The 13,819-nt window shown below is 32.5% G+C and overlaps 1 long non-coding RNA gene across 1 annotated transcript; it reads right to left on the reverse strand.

Annotated features, from left to right (window-relative positions):
* Positions 1-8,266: 8,266 nt before the first annotated feature.
* On the reverse strand, positions 8,267-11,595 carry LOC139520832 (uncharacterized). The gene is made up of 2 exons (XR_011663961.1): positions 11,349-11,595; positions 8,267-10,964 (listed from the first exon to the last, which is right to left on the reverse strand). It is a non-coding gene; the product is annotated as an uncharacterized lncRNA (long non-coding RNA).
* Positions 11,596-13,819: the final 2,224 nt, after the last annotated feature.

Raw genomic sequence — 13,819 nt, forward strand, 5'->3', positions numbered from 1 at the left:
CGTTGCCTGATCTTTCACGATCAAGTTTGATGGAAATTCAAGAAATTCAAGGTTTTCATAAACAAATTAACGCTTTTAATGGAAGAGCATACTTTAATTTTATTGTACTATCAGATAGACCAAAGATTAAATTTCAAATATATCATGATATTCTGAAATATGACCATTATAGGTACACAAAGCGTGTTATTTGTAATTAATTTCATAGACACGCATTGCGCCTTTGTGTTTTTTCAAAAAGTACTTCATATTTTCTTTATCTTCTTTCACAGTTATGTTGAGGAAGATATACCATTTTGACAGACATATTTTTTTGTTCGGATTTGTTCCGCGTTTTGAAAATTTAGCGATTTTTTCAAAGATTCTGAACTAAAATGTACATTAAATGCCTTTCACGATCCGTTACCAGAACTTTCACGATCGTCTCTCAATACTTGACCGCCGTTAGATATTCTTTCACGCCCATTTCTCTCGATAAACCGAATGACACCCGTGGTTTAGCTATTATGCTGTTATGGGACATTTTAATTCTTTGTTATCTGTTATTCTGAAAATATATTTGCTGTTAGCTGTTATTGTCTTATTCTTTGTTAGCTGTTATTGGGTTTTTAGTATTTTTGTTATCTGTTATTGTGATAATGTATTTGCTGTTAACTGTTATTGAAAATTGGGATGTTAACATTTTTGAGACAGCCAAAATTCGGTAGAAATTGAAGATCATTGGACATTGGAGTCTACCACTACTAATATGTTGGTCCCGTATTCGGAAAAGGATTCCATTAACATATAGCCATCACAAAAGTGAGGTCCAGGACAATTCCATTATATCTTATGATTATCCTTCGTAAAAGCTTTTATATTATATGGTACATAGACTCAGCTCTTTTCAAAGCAAAACCAACTACATTGTACAATGAAAGTTCCCACCATGTACTATGTTCCGAAGCTGCACATAACTCATTACAATTAAAGATGTATACTTCAACTTCAAGCCATAGTTCCCCTATTGAACTATGTATTCTACATACTAGTAGACTTGGTACAATCAAAAACCTGATAAAAATTTGTTCAAATAAGGCCTTTGAAAATAGTGGAATAAATTACTTTTGGAGTGTCAAAATTGGTCCTACATGATAAATTGCATGCTTATAATTGGTGCTTTTGATTTTTCTACCCTATATATATACAACTTTGCCTCATAGTCTTATTCAGAAAAATTCACACACCTCATTAAATGGGCATTTAAAAAAGTCAGAATGCGAATATATATATTCAAACTCTTTTAGGTCATTTTTTTAATAGCAAAAAACACAAGAACTATGTCAATTGGACGGACCTACTTTGATACCATAACTGCCCTTGAATTTTTACTAGATATAATTTTTGTCTCTTTGACATATTCCTCATTTCCATTCTCAATTTTAGTACACATTATTTAAATTACAAACATGTGTGAGTGTCGATATTTGTACAAAAATAAATGCTGAAAAAAGTATTCCATATAACAAATAAACAGCTACGCCATGAGTGCATGATACGCCCGTCACCTTTTTGAAACATTCGATAACTTCTCAATGTCATATCAGATATTTATAAAAATCAGTCAATATATATCATGTATATAAACAATACATCAAGGTTTCATGAGAACTGCAGAGAACATTTTTGAGTTATTGTCCGAAAACTGGAAAATACCATCTTTTTTAATGAGTAAACCCCTTAACTGAATAACATTAAATCGGAAATTAAAAAAATCGAAAGCGCGCTTACAACAATAGACATAAACTATTCAGCAAAGTTTCATGAGAACTGCTGAAAATGTTTTCGTGTTAATTTCCAACCAGGTGCTCCGCAGGGCGCAGCTTTATACGACCGCAGAGGTCGAACCCTGAACAGTTGGGGCAAGTATGGACAAAACATTCAAGCGTGATACAGCTCTGAATTCGGATTGTGATCAAATTTTTGACATTACATGGTTTTTTTTACACAAAACAAATGTCAAGATTTTACAAATCAATTAAGATTTCTTCTTCAAACTTATTTAAATCTAAAATTAAATAGTTGACACAGCATAGGTTTCTGACATAGAATGAAAGTGGTCTAATGAACTTAAAATTTTTTTTTTGCCTTTGAGCAATTCACTATGCTGTTGAATATTAATCCTCTCAAAAAAATGTTTGAAGAAATTTTCTTTTTATTTATGAAATCTGAAATGAGAAAAATTTAACCCCCCCCCCCCCCCCCATTTTTTTCACATCCCCGTTTCTCTTTTTCCAAAACTGATATCAATTCAAATTTCTAATGGAGTTTGCAACAATAACTACTCTTTTAAATACATCATAAAATATTAAAATGTAAAATAAAGTGCTTGTTATCACTGAATGGTAAAGATTAGTTGGTAGTAAAAGTGAATATACATTGTTTATTGTATAAAACAATAAAAAAAACTTCATCAGCAACATTTTATATTGGCAAATTTCCAATGAAGTTATTTACATAAAGTTATTTGCAAATAAAAATAGAAAATGACATCATAGTCATGTCTGGCAAATGTCCAACATACATTATCTAAAAACATTTTAGATAAGATAAGGAAAAAAAGCTTCATCAGCAACATTTTATATTGGCAAATTTCCAATGAAGTTATTTACATAAAGTTATTTGCAAATAAAAATAGAAAATAACATCATAGTCATGTCTGGCAAATTTCCAACATATATTATCAACTACTATTCTATACAAAGAAAGATAACTCCAATTGAAAATTAATTGCTATTGCACAATATTGTGCAATTAGATATTTCTTGCTATTGTGCAATACTGAGCAATTGAAAATTTCTTGCTATTGCACAATACTTGATATGGAACCCTGATTTGGACCAACTTGAAAACTGGGCCCATAATCAAAAATCAAAGTACATGTTTAGATAAAGCATATCAAATAAGCCCAAGAATTTAATTTTTGTTAAAATCAAACTTAGTTTAATTTTGGACCCTTTGGACCTTAATGTAGACCAATTTGAAAAATGGACCAAAAATTAAGAATCTACATACACAGTTAGATTTGGCATATCAAAGAACCCATTTATTCAATTTTTGATGAAATCAAACTAAGTTTAATTTTGGACCCTTTGGACCTTAATGTAGACCAATTTGAAAACGGGACCAAAAATTAAGAATCTACATACATAGTTAGATTCGGCATATCAAAGAACCCCAATTATTCAATTTTTGATGAAATCAAACAAAGTTCAATTTTGGACCCTTTGGGCCCCTTATTCCTAAACTGTTGGGAGCAAAACTCCCAAAATCAAACCCAACCTTCCTTTTATGGTCATAAACCTTGTGTTTAAATTTCATAGATTTCTATTTACTTATACTAAAGTTATGGTGCAAAAACCAAAAATAATGCTTATTTGGGCCCCTTTTTGGCCCCTAATTCATAAATTGTTGTGACCTCAACTCCAAAAATCAATCCCAACCTTCCTTTTGTGGTCATAAACCTTGTGTTTAAATTTCATTGATTTCTATTTACTTATACTTAAGTTATTGTGCGAAAACCAAGAATAATGCTTATTTGGGCCCTTTTTTGGCCCTTAATTCCTAAACTGTTGGAACCATAACTCCCAAAATCAATCTCAAGCGTCCTTTTGTGGTCATAAACCTTGTGTCAAAATTTCATAGATTTCTATTCACTTAAACTAAAGTTATAGTGCGAAAACCAAGAAAATGCTTATTTGGGCCCCTTTTTGGCCCCTAATTCATAAACTGTTGTGACCTCAACTCCAAAAATCAATCCCAACCTTCCTTTTGTGGTCATAAACCTTGTGTTAAAATTTCATTGATTTCTATTTACTTATACTAAAGTTATTGTGCGAAAACCAAGAATAATGCTTATTTGGACCCTTTTTTGGCCCTTAATTCCTAAACTGTTGGAACCAAAACTCCCAAAATCAATCCCAACCGTCCTTTTGTGGTCATAAACCTTGTGTCAAAATTTCATAGATTTCATTCACTTAAACTAAAGTTATAGTGCGAAAACCAAGAAAATGCTTATTTGGGCCCTTTTTGGTCCCTAATTCCTAAAATGTTGGGACCAAAACTCCCAAAATCAATCCCAACCTTCCTTTTGTGGTCATAAACCTTGTGTTAAAATTTCATAGATTTCTATTTACTTTTACTAAAGTTAGAGTGCGAAAACTGCGCAAGACGACGCAGGACGACGACGACGACGCCAACGTGATAGCAATATACGACCAAAAAATTAAAATTTTTGCGGTCGTATAAAAACTAGAAAATCCCCCCTTTTAATTAATAAAAATCCTTAACATGGAAACGTAAAATCTTAAATTTATAAAAATTAAAAAGGAGGTCATGTCAATAGATATAAACAATTCACCAAAATTCCTTGCAAATTTGTGAAAGGATTTTTGAGATATTATAAGAAAACTTGAAAAAAAAAACACCATTTTTATTGAATCAAACCCCATTACTCAGAAATTTAAAATCTAAAATTTACAACAACAAAAAAACAATAGGGAGTTCACGTCAATAGATATAAACAATTTCCAAAAATTTTATGTAAATTGGTTAAAGAATGTTTGAGTTAATGTCCGACATGTTGACGACGGACGGACAAGAATATACCAAATACATATCTAGATACATAATTCTGAAAACCATGTTCATAGAAAATGGAATTCATTACAAAGGATTATACCCATAATAAGAAATACTGGATTTGTCAAGGACCCGACTTATTTTAATATTTCATTTACTGTTATCTGTTTTTGTCCATTTTAATTCCTTGTTATCTGTTATTGGATGTAATGGAGGCAAATGAGGCAAATGCCTCACTTTTGAAACGACGACCAAACTTTAGAAGTGTAATTTTTTTTAATCATGTATTTCACATTATCAATATGCGAGTTTCGAGTTTCAAATTATCTACTGGAACACTACATACAGTGTGTCCAATCTGCAGTAGCGATTACAGCCTTTACCATAGCGGTGACGGTAAAAAAAAGAAGTGTTCCGAATACAAATCAAAATAAAAAATTTGAAACAAATCTTAATGTCGTAACAAAACTGGTTGAAGACGGGTTCTTCAAAGAGAAAAAAAGATGGAAAAGGTAACTCATAAGTATACACACCTCCTATAAGTATAATGGCTTATTACTTTCCTTGGTTTATTTTTGAATCCACAACACTGAACAACAAATGCTAATCGATAAAATAATTCATTGACCAAAAATATAATAATTATTTATAATTAATTTAAACAAAATCATGAAGCGCCTTTTCTATGGAGGTCTTTAATGTATAAGGCAATTCATGATTTTTATTTATCTTTAATAAAAGTATGAAATATATTTTTGGTATTGTTTGAATTTTTTTTTTTCGTGTTTCTTTTTTCTTTTTATTATGATCAGCAATTTGTTTGGTTGTATGCTAGCGTGTTCCATTGATTCTAGTAAGGTAGGTCGTGGGTTCGAGACCGGTAGGTCAAACCAATGACTTAAAAATTTGTAGAATAATGTGTCCAGTAGGTTGACATGTCTTCCAGCGGAATGTTTACAGATAACTTGTGATCACTTGTGACATTAGAACGTCAAAAATCCTGTTAAGTACAAATGTAACAATGTTGTAGCATATTTACCTGACAATATCAGGAATTTGGTAAGTTAGTCAAATTTTAACCGGAAATTGTGATTCTAAAATTTATTAAATGTAAACAACATCATGTCGAAATATTTAGGCTTGAAATACATATATTTTTGGATAAGTTAATGCAAGCGCACGAGGTGGATAGTGTCTTATACGATTACAGGTTTGTAATGTTTAACAACCATATTATATCAGTGTATTAACACGTTAATTATGAGCTTTGAAAGTCAAGTAGTTCGAGCATTTTTCTGAGTTAGTGTTAAAAAATTTCAAACAAATATTATTTACTGTGGTTAGAATTCATTAGTCGTCAGTATAGATCTATAGATTAACAACTTGTGGTTATATTGATAATTTAGAATCTTCCTTGAAGGTGGCGCACGAATTCGCAGCTAAATAACTCGATTGATGTGTCATTTGTATACAAGAGTTATATTCCTTTGAACTATGAGTCTATGTTTAATTTCATAAAGTCAATAAGTTGATTGTCTACCTTGAACATGGTTATAATTATATCTTATAGAAATAGTTTTTTTTAATGAATTTAATATCGTTACAAAATCTGTAATGTACTAGATACTCGTATTTTTCATTAGTTTATCAAAGAAATTTATGTATATGTCTAATTTCTTTTATTTGTTTTGAAATGTTTAAAATTAATATATACCAATATAAAGAATTATTTTGTTATCTTCTTTTTTTTTTTGTTCGTCAACTTCTGCAATGATCATTCTCAGTCACGTCTCAGTCATTACCGCTGAACGGACGTGCTGGGCCAGCTCTCCTTTACCCGCTATCTTCGGTGAGGGTTTACAGTTAGATGAACAACGGCATACTACTTAAGATGACAGAAACCAATCCATGCCGTACAGGTAGACGTAGTAGTTGGCGTACCCGCGTTAACATGCACTCCAAAACCATTGTATCATGGGGAGTTATATGCCGATTAACGTCCGAGGGCTGTATCCTAGGCTGTTGGGTGATACGACCTTCATTTCACTGCCTCACGGCTTTGGTCCTGATAACGCTTCCTGTCGTCTTTAGAACTACGTCCACCATTCATCTATCAGTACTCACTCATCGAGGTTAACGGGCTGCCAAGCTGACCAAACTGGCCCTGAAAGCAGCCGTTGTGAAGAAGTAAAATCCAAAATAGTAAACAAACCAAAATCAACTCACCAAAACCAAGATGGCGGCCTCCATTCGGCGTCCTTACTACCTGTTCCTGACCCACGACAGAAATTATTCAAACGCTCATCAATCGCCTTCGGGCACCGAGCCGACCGTGACTTCCATATATATATCCTCCGCAACGGTGCACCCGTGTCACACGGTAGTAAAATATAGTTCTTATATTTTTACATTAAAAGAGGAGTAGGTGAAGGGATATATTTACAGGCCATTATTTATCTTTATTAGTAAACTTTAAAACACTAAAAAAAACAAAACATTTGCTATGTTAAGAAAGTTTTAAAAAGGATGTTGATAAAAAAAAAAGATAATATACCATTAAGGTATAAAGGGGGAAATATTCTGAAACAAGTGACTATGTCACAGAAAAAGCATCTTCCCAGTATTCATGAAATTGCTTTCTATTAAAGCCATATCCTGGAAATTATAAAAAAACACTCTTTTTTCTTACTTTTAATTTGAGGTACAATATACTGGTGAAAAACATTAATTGTGTTGTCAAGAATACACTGTTTCATGTTGTGGTATCAAAAACTGTCCAACAGCATTCGTCATTCTACTCGTAAAGGCATTTGTTTCTAAGATCGGTATGGTGTATACCATTATGCCAGAACTCAAATGAAGCAGAAAGCTGATGTAACTTATCTACTTTACTCGATCCCTTAAGACAAATACGTGAAAGAAGTGTAATAACGCCTAACACAAACACAAAACAGTACACCATAGCCACCATTTTATTCCAGAAGCTTCTAACTGATGCCGAATGCTAGAGAGTAAAATTGTAATTGGGACCTACCCAAAACAATTACAACTTTTCTGAAAAAGACTATAAATGAAAACAGAACTATATCATCTTCCTATAATGATTGAATGTTAGGAAAATTGACCAGAGTTATCTTACTTTAATCACAGAGAGAGGAAAGCAAACAATTTTAAATTTAAGCCTAATAAACATTAAAACAATTTTCCATTAACAAATAAAGTTACCTTATTGAAATATAAGGACTTTCTTAGCTAATTGATTATTCAGAGACATATATACTTACCATATATATTCAACGAAATTCTTACATCTATAGTAGGAAATTATACTTTATATACTACCCGACACTTTTATCTTACAACAGAAAGTGCAAAAATATACACTTTTTTTAATCATACGCACAGAGACATATAATAGATATATGTCTCTGATTCGCGAAATAAAAAACAAAAGGAAACGTAAGAGGTCACTTTTGATAAAGGTAGGAATGTAAAAGAAATACATATACATAAAAGCACATAAGGGAAATATGTTGAACCTTAAATTTTTGTTCTCATTTTTCATTAGACAAAATTCTCCTATATATTAGTTCCATTTCTATTGTCAACTTTCAGTTTTATTAAAATATGGATAAACCTTATAATATTCTTTTACTCTTTTTTTTTTTTTTTATCTTTAAACTATTTTCTTTCTTCTTGTTAGTTCCATTTCTAGTTCCATCTTTTAATTTAAGTGAAAGTAATATAGATATAAAAACTTAAGTTCGAATGTATCATAACATTTTGAGAAATATATCTTTCTAACTCGTTTCATTAGACTGATTCGGTGAATTTCCTTGTCTATAGTCAGTCACGGCCTAGTCTTTCCTATCAACACACTAAATCGTGAGTTTATCTTCTAAGAGATACTTCGATAAATTTCGGTTTTCGAACGATTCTTCTATTTGGAAAAGTTTGAAATATTTATTTGAATTATACTTAGTAATAAGCATGTTTAATTCTCCATTGAAAATTTCTTTTTCTTTTCCCAAAAGTCCATTACCGTCTGTCTGACTTTCCTTTTTCGAACAGTTTTATTGTGCATGCGCACGAAAAGCAGACGAATAAGATTTGGGAACATGGTAACGACGACAACTGACATAACATTCAGGACCTCATTGGACTCGTCCGATGTAAAGTTTTTAATGTATCTTGAAATGAAAATAATTGATACTAACACAAGTACCTGCACACACAGAATCTGGATTATTATATGGAAAAATGCTATATGAACGGGTCGAAATTTGTCAATAACGTATTCAAACAAATCTTTTCTGACTCCAGGCACCTGTTCTTTATACAGAACATACTCGCCATTTTGAAATCCATACTGAATGGACAACGATTCATAAGACAATCCTAAAGGAATTGTGTTTGTCAAGGCCAAACATTCAGTTGCACAGCATCCACTGTTATTTTTAGTTTTGTCGTCGAGAAGTTCTTTGGCAATTTTAACTTTAACGAGTTTTTCCGAAGCTTTGATTGTCAATTCTAGTAATGCTTGATACTCGTTTTCAAATTCTTTCACCACAGTATGTACAAATAAAATAAACATAATGACAAAATAAATAAATCCGAAAGAACGACTGGGGAAAACGATCAATGACAAATAAAGAAAAAATATAAAATAGCCAATGATAGTGAAGGACTGCAGAATTATGATACTGAACATAAAGAAATAGAACAGACAACACAGAGGAAATAGTATGATCGCACATATACTGGATACTACTGGTATCCTTCTGTATGATTGCTTGAAGTAACGAACATATCCTCGCACGACAGACAAAATGAAGAGAAAAATCGGAAACCCATAGAAAATATACATTAACAGGGTTTCAAATATACACCAAAAGATGTAGATAATAAACAATGGCACACGAACAAGAAGTACGAGGCATCTGCTCATGTTACAGCAACTGCATAAAGCCATCATAATGGAATTCCATCTACGTACATGAAATAAAGTTATGAACTTCAAAAAGACTGGATTGATAAGCATGTAAATAGATCCTCGCATCACTGAATATACTTTTCTATATCTACTGAAGTTTAGACAGTGCTTTTTAGAGAATTTCTCTATTGTAGCTATATCTAGCATAAGGAGGGTTGAAAATGGCTTTGTGTCCGGTGGTAGACCTAGTTCCAAAATCTTAGAAAGATCTACGGGAACCAATATCACAATCATTCCAACAATGTTGTATAAAATAAGGGATATTACTGGGCCTCCAAACATTGGCAGGAACAAATCCCTGCTTTCTGTGAATCCACCGAGAAGTGACATAAAACCGCACGGTATTTTATGTTTGACTATCTCCTTGATGAGGCCTTGTCCAAGTCCATGATATATTAGGAGAAATACGTACACAATGATCGGAGTGAGCAATACAAACAATGTTCTTCTTATTCTCGAGACAAGGAGCGGATGCCTATCCCCAAGACCGAATAATCCAAACAATAATTTGGAAATTGATATCGGTCCCCTTTGTTTAAGAAACAGAAAATCTGTATCTTTAGTATCTAGACTCAACAGTTGGGTATCTGAATTCTCTAAATCTTCCCCAGAATCGATGGCGTGCTTTCCTATCTTTACAACAACAAGAGGGAAATACGCCATGACAATTATTCCAATGTAGTATGGCAGGAGCTGATAAATATTCCAGATATTTTCGTTTCTAATGTCACAAATCGCTTTCCTTTTCTCTACGAAATTACGGCAACATTTATAACCAAACAACTGTAGCGGAACACCTAGGTATTGGTTAAGCATATACCACGTGGAGTCTCTGAACTTTGAGTTTGTTGTTATATAACACCAATAACTGTACTCATAAAGGTCATTGAGTTTGAAAAGGTAATACTCTGACATGTTATACAAAGCATTGCTAAGTTCATGAATAGTGTTATTACCACCGAAAAGAATACTGCAGTTTTCAGGGTCTGTTTGAACATAGAGCGTGACTGGATATTTTAGACTGTGCGTGTCGAGTAGACCAAACGAATAAACAAAATAGTCTACAGGCCATGAAATGTAAAATTTGCCTCCTCCAGGAGGTACAAATGTCCACATCCATCTGTCCGGAAACAGGACCTCGTCCGTCGCGTTGAACGGTTTGTCGTAAAATATGAATTTTATATGAGCAAGCATTCCCTGTAGTATTTTTACCCATTTGGTAAAATATTCAGCCGACTCGTCCTCTATTTGAAATTTACATCCATTCCATTCATCTATGTTAGACTGTGTTGTACAAACCGAAGACAAAAACAGCAAGACGACGAATGGCGTCATCAGTACACTTTGATTGCTGTGATAGAAAGAAAAATAAGTTATATTTCCCTAATCTCTCACTTATTACACGAATACAAACAAGTTATTAATCGAACTAAATAATATACATGTATCAAAATATCAAACGCGTCTAAATTGGCCAAAATAAAAATACAAACGATTTAAATTTCCAATCAGACATTCTTTCCTTTCTACATGCTAAGAGTATATTGACTTTTGTTAACCAATTCGCCATCTACTGAATAATGATTTTGTTATTTTTGTCGATGGGTTGCTGTTTCATTGGCGTAACTCCTATGATCTCCTTTTCTGTATTCATTCTTTATAATCAATTGCAAACAAAAAACTACAGCTGAATTTTACAATCTTAATTTAAATAGTATTACAAAAATAAACTTACTTTTTTTCTCTGTTTATTTTGTTACGAATTGCTCAGAAACCTTTAAACTTGTAAGACCTTTCACAAGTATTTTATCATATGATATGTCAATCATTGTTTATCCGGTTTTAACCTATTGTTACATAAAAACAAATAGCTCGATCACCATGGATATAAGGAAATAATAACTGATATAATGAAGATCAATGAAAATGACATCCTTCAACCTCACCCCGGTGTGCATGAGTCAATTGTCAGTGTTTCCTTTGATACTTTCTGTAACACCAGTCTGTTACATTTAATTACTACGTTATAATTTAATATATAACAGCTAAGTAGCTATAGAGTGCGATAGAAAGCAATATGTAACAATGTTTTCATTGTCGCGAGTTTAACTAAAGATACCACTTTTATTAAAAAAAAAAAAAAAGAAGATGACCCATGTGGTATGATTGCCAATGAGACAACTCTCCACAAGAGACCAAAATGACACAGAAATAAACAACTATATGTCACCGTACGGCCTTCAACAATGAGCAAAGCCCATACCGCATAGTGAGCTATAAAAGGACCCAAAATGATAATGTAAAACAATTCAAACGAGAAAACTAACGGTCTTATTTATATAAAAAAAAAAAAACTGAACGAAAAACAAATACAGTAACACATAAACAAACGACAACCACTGAATTACAGGCTCCTGACTTAGGACAGGCACATAATACATAATGTGGCGGGGTTAAGCATGTTAGCGGGATCCCAACACTCCACCTAACCTGGGACAGTGGTATTTATATAACAGTACAAAATAAGAACGAACTATAAAATTTTATACTTGTCAAGATGTTCAACAATTTACATTCAATCTAATGAAAACTCTCTACCAAATAATTTCAAGCTCATAAGGAAACATAGATATATAGTATATACGATCATGTTATAAACATATTACTACTCACCAAGATACTTTCTAATGAAATAGAGACGATACCAGCTCGGATACCAAGAGTCAATAATTTTTTTTTATCAAAAGTCCAATAAAAACAGACATCACCCATCACCATGGCTAAATAGAAAAAAAAAGACAACACCACACATCGTTCAAGTAAATTCCTGAATTCTGAACTGACCGAATATATATAATTTAAATAGATAGACTTGTGTAAACCAGTAAAAACATTCCTGAAGTAGAAAGAGCAGTCAGGAATGTAATACCGAAAAATAAAGTAAAAGAAACGCAACCAAAATAAATTTGATTCGAGGCACAACTATACAGGTTCGTATAGGCTATAAGCTTGAAATTCCTGCTGCAAAGTGGCACCAATCGTGTTGCACATGCGAGGGAAATTACGGTACAAGTTGCATACGGAAATGTCACAATGATAAAAAATAAAGGTGATCGCTTGGAGTTGGAGAGTCGACTCCCTGGCTGGTTTTAACAATAGAATTGAAAACTGACATTTCTGTCTGCTTATCAGCAAATCCATTACACGGTATTTAGGAATGGGCCGGCGGGACTGGCAAAGTTTACCAGTTGTCGGCAAAGATTTAAAATAATGTGTCCGAGTATCAATTTTATTACAATAAGTTCACATCACTTGGCTTGCTCCTCGATTTTGTATAAGTCACCGTGTATAATTTCTACACTCTGTTTGTTTTTGTGAGAACTATCCTTGCTTAATCAATTCTCATTTATAACTCTAGTTCATGGGAAAAAAATCTTAAAGGTGAGCATAACATAAAGCCATAAGTAACTTTGATTTTTTTCTGAATGGATTGATTTTAAGGATGTTCGCTTCTCCGTTGTGTTTTAATATTTGACAGATATTCGGAATCCTCTGGTTAACATTTTTGCCCACTAACTCCTATTTTTGTTTTCAGAATTTTATAACATTATTGTCATGTATTTGAAAATCTTTGAAAATCCTGGTTAAATAAAAAATATGCCAATGTTAGATTTATTTGAATAAAGAGATAATAATTTCCCGTCAAATTTTCAATGACTCCGTAATATCTCGAAAACAAGCACACGGACCCTTATTTTTTTCTGCCTTTTTAATACCTTTATTTATATACATCAATTTATAATAGTCAGCTAGTCTTTTAAAAAGTTTATTATTTTGAAACAGAGTCTCCTTAAGCCTAGTAGTAGAAGCCCACACACATACATGTAATTATATTGGCGCTTAGTTACAATGCATTTGTCAATTTAATGGAATTTTATGCGAATGTCATAAAAGTGAGAGGTTTAGCTAGCTATAAAACAAGGTTTAAAATAATCCACCATCAGTTTCTACATAAGAAAATGCATGTACCAAGTCAAGAATATGACAGTTTTTATTGTTTTACTTTTTTCTTTGATAATAAAATAAATTCAGTTGTACTGTATCTCTGATAAATGTAAACAACGTCAAACTATAGTAGATGACCAAAAAAAACCGGAAATGCAACGTATTCGTTCCTCTTACGCATCACTATTAGACACGATTAGA

Source organism: Mytilus edulis, chromosome 4, assembly GCF_963676685.1.
Source record: "Mytilus edulis chromosome 4, xbMytEdul2.2, whole genome shotgun sequence".
Classification (NCBI taxonomy): domain Eukaryota; kingdom Metazoa; phylum Mollusca; class Bivalvia; order Mytilida; family Mytilidae; genus Mytilus; species Mytilus edulis.